Raw genomic sequence first — 4,715 nt, 5'->3', positions numbered from 1 at the left:
ATTCATTGTCATCTTGCTTTGCATGATCATAGAGCTGACATGATATTTTGTGGGAAAGACATCGTTCACCATTGTTATATATGTTACGCTAGATCATTGCCATGCACATAAGTTGTTATTTTATATTTCCTTATTTCATGATAAATGTTTATTATTCATGCTAGAATTGTATTAACCGGAAACTTGATACATGTGTGGATACATAGACAAAATGTTGTGTCCCTAGTAAGCCTCTACTAGACTAGCTCATGGATCAAAGATGGTTAAGTTTCCTAGCCATAGACATGTGTTGTCATTTGATAAATGGGATCACATCATTAGGAGAATGATGTGATGGACAAGACCCATTCGTTAGCTTAGAATTATGATCGTTCAGTTTTATTGCTATTGCTTTCTTCATGTCAAATACATGTTCCTTCGAGTATGAGATTATGCAACTCCCGTATACCATAGGAATACCTTGTGTGCTATCAAACATCACAATATAACTGGGTGATTATGAAGATGCTCTACATGCATCTCCAAAGGTGTTTGTTGGGTTGGCATAGATCAAGATTAGGATTTGTCACTCCGAGTATCGGAGAGGTATCTCTGGGCCCTCTCGGTAATACACATCATAAGAAGCCTTGCAAGCAAAGTGACTAATGAGTTAGTTGTTGGATGATGTATTACAGACCGAGTAAAGAGACTTGCCGGTAATGATATTGAACTAGGTTGAAGATACCGACGATCGAATCTTGGGTAAGTAACATACCGATGACAAAGGGAATAACATATGTTGTCATAATGGTTCGACCGATAAAGATCTTTGTAGAATATGTGGGAGCCAATAGGAGCATCTAGGTTCCGCTATTGGTTATTGACCGGAGAGGTGTCTCAGTCATGTCTACATAGTTCTCGAACCCATAGGGTCCGCACGCTTAACGTTCAATGACGATATTGTATTATATGAGTTATGTGATTTGGTGACTAAATGTTGTTCGGAGTCCCAGATGAGATCACAGACATGATGAGGAGTCTCTAAATGTTCGAGATGTAAAGATTAATATATAGGACGATAGTATTCGGACACCGGAAGTGTTCCAGAGGGTACCGGGTACATATCAGAGTACCGGAGGGGTTATCGGAACCCCGGGGAGAAGATATGGGCCATATGGGCCAAGAGAGGGGAGCGCACCAGCCCACAAGGGGTGGCGTGTCCTCCCTATGGAAGGAGGCCGAATAGCAGAAGGAGAAGAGGGGGTTCGGCCCCCCTTCCTTCTCTCTCCCCTTCCCTTTTCTTCTCCGACAATTATGGAAGGGGGGAGGCTGAATTGGGGAAGACCCCAAGTAGGATTTGGCCTACTTGGGGCGCCCCCTAGTTGTGTGTCCTATATATATGTGGGGAGGGGGTGCCTAGAAGACACAACATCAATTGTTAGCCGTGGGCGGCGCCCCCCCTCCACAGTTTACACCCCTGGTCATATTCTAGTGGTGCTTAGGCGAAGCCCTGCGCGGTCACTTCACCATCACCGTCACCATGCCTTCGTGCTGACGGAACTCATCTACTTCCTCGACACCTTGATGGATCAAGAGGGCGAGGGATTTCATCGAGCTGAACGTGTGTAGAACTCGGAGGTGCTGTACATTCTGTACTTGATCGGTCGAAGCTAGAAGAAGTTTAACTACATCAACCACGTTGTCAAATGCTTCCGCTTACGGTCTACGGTGGTACATAGACATACTCTCCCCCTCTTGTTGCTATGCATCTCCTAGATAGATCTTGCGTTAACGTAGGAATTTTTTGAAATTGCAAGCTACGTTCCCCAACACTGGTATCAGAGCCAGGTCTATGCGCAGATGATATGCACGAGTAGAACACAAAGAGTTGTGGGCGGTGATTGTCATACTACTTACCACCAATGTCTTATTTTGATTCAACGGTATTGTTGGATGAAGCGGCCCTGACCAACCTTACATGATCATGTTCATGAGACTGATTTCACCGACACACATGCAACTAGTTTTGCATAAAGGTGGCTGGCGGGTGTCTATTTCTCCTACTTTAGTTGAATCAAATTTGACTGCGGACGGTCCTTGTTGAAGGTTAAAACAGCAAAGTTGATAAATCACCGTTATGGTTTTGTGCCGTAGGTAAGAACAATTCTTGCTAAAAGCCCGTAGCAGCCACGTAAAACTTGCAACAACAAAGTAGAGGATGTCTAACTTGTTTTTGCAGGGCATGTTGTGATGTGATATGGTCAAGACATGATGTGATATACATTACTGTATGAGATGATCATGTTTTGTAAAAGTTATCGGCAACCGGCAGGAGCCTTATGGTTGTCTCTTTATTGTAAGACATGCAAATTTCATGTAATTGCTTTACTTTATCACTATGCAGTAGCGAGAGTTGTAGAAGCAATAGTTGGCGAGACGACCATGACGCAATGATGGAGATCAAGGTGTCAAGCCGGTGACAATGGAGATCATGATGATGCTTTGGAGATGGAGATAAAAAGTATAAGATGATGATGGCCATATCATGTCACATATTTTGATTGCATGTGATGTTTTATCTTTATGCATCTTATTTTGCTTAGTACAGCGGTAGCATTATAAGATGACCCCTTAACTAAATTTCAAGGTATAAATGTTCTCCCTGAGTATGCACCGTTGCGACAGTTCGTCCCGCTGAGACACCACGTGATGATCGGGTGTAATAGGCTCTATGTTCACATACAGCGGGTGCAAGACAGTTTTGTACATGCGGAATACTCGGGTTAAACTTGACGAGCCTAGCATGTATAGCCATGGCCTCAGAACACTGGAGACCAAAAGGTCGAACGTGAATCATATAGTAGATATGACCTGAAGGAAATATGCCCTAGAGACAATAATAAAGTTATTATTTATTTCCTTATTTCATGTTAAATGTTTATTATTCATGCTAGAATTGTATTAACCGGAAAATTAGTACATGTGTGAATACATAGACAAATACAGTGTCACTAGTATGCCTCTACTTGACTACCTCGTTGAATCAAAGATTGTTAAGTTTCCTAGCCATAGACATGAGTTCTCATTTGATTAACGGGATCACATCATTATAGAATGATGTGGTTGACTTGACCCATTTCGTTAGCTTAACACTTGATCGTTTAGTTTATTGGTATTGCTCTCTTCATGACTTGTACATGTTCCTATGACTATGAGATTATGCAACTCCCGAATACCGGAGGAACACTTTGTGTGCTACCAAACGTCACAACATAACTGGGTGATTATAAAGGTGCTCTACAGGTGTCTCCGATGGTACTTGATAAGTTGGCATAGATCAAGATTAGGATTTGTCACTCCGATTGTCGGAGAGGTATCTCTGGGCCCTCTCGGTAATGCACATCACTATAAGCCTTGCAAGCAATGTGACTAATGAGTTAGTTGCGGGATGATACATTACGAAACGAGTAAAGAGACTTGCCGGTAACGAGATTGAACTAGGTATTGAGATACCGACGATCGAATCTCAGGCAAGTAACATAGCGATGACAAAGGGAACAACATATGTTGTTATGCGGTTTGACCGATAAAGATCTTCGTAGAATATGTAGGAGTCAATATGAGCATCCATGTTCCGCTATTAGTTATTGACCGGAGATGAGTCTCGGTCATGTCTACATAGTTCTCGAACCCGTAGGGTCCGCACGCTTAACATTCAGTGACGATCGATATTATGAGTTTATGTGTTTTGATGTACCGAAGGTTGTTCGGAGTTCCGGATGAGATCAGGGACATGACGAGGAGTCTCGAAATGTTCAAGACGTAAAGATCGATATATTGGAAGGCTCTATTCGGACATCGGAAAGGTTCTGAGTGGTTCGGGTATTTATCGGAGTACCGGAGAGTGATATGTCTCCAACGTATCTATAATTTTTGATTGCTCCATGCTACTTTATCTAATGTTTTGGACTATATCGGGCTTTATTTTCCAATTTTATATTATTTTTGGGACTAACCTATTAACCAAAGGCCCAGCCCAGAATTACTGTTTTTTTGCCCATTTCAGTGTTTCGAAGAAACAGAATATCAAACGGAGTCCAAATGGAATGAAACCTTTGGGAACGTGATTTTCTCACCGAACGTGATCCAGGAGACTTGGACCCTACTCCAAGAAGTGCCAGAGGTGGTCATGAGGGTGGAGGGTGCGCCCCCTACCTCGTGGGCCCCCTGTTGCTCCACCGACGTACTCCTTCCTGCTATATATACCTACATACCCCCGACAGATCAAAGACAGAGCCAAAAACCTAATTCCACTGCCGCAACCTTCTGTATCCATGAGATCCCATCTTGGGGCCTGTTCCGGAGCTCCGCCGGAGGGGGCATCCACCACGGAGGGCTTCTACATCAACACCATAGCCCCTCCGATGAAGTGTGAGTAGTTTACTTCAGACCTTCGGGTCCATAGCTAGTAGCTAGATGGCTTCTTCTCTCTTTTTATATCTCAATACAATGTTCTCCCCCTCTCTTGTGGAGATCTATTCGATGCAATCTTCTTTTTGCGGTGTGTTTGTTGAGTCCGATGAATTGTGGGTTTATGATCCAACTTATCCATGGAAAATATTTGAATCTTCTCTGAATTCTTTTATGTATGATTGAGTTATCTTTGCAAGTCTCTTTGAATTATCCTTTTTGGTTTGGCCAACTAGATTGGTAGTTCTTGCAATGGGAGAAGTGCT

Source organism: Triticum dicoccoides, chromosome 5B, assembly GCF_002162155.2.
Source record: "Triticum dicoccoides isolate Atlit2015 ecotype Zavitan chromosome 5B, WEW_v2.0, whole genome shotgun sequence".
In the NCBI taxonomy this organism is placed as follows: Eukaryota; Viridiplantae; Streptophyta; class Magnoliopsida; order Poales; family Poaceae; genus Triticum; species Triticum dicoccoides.
Note: the sequence above shows the minus strand (reverse complement) of the source record.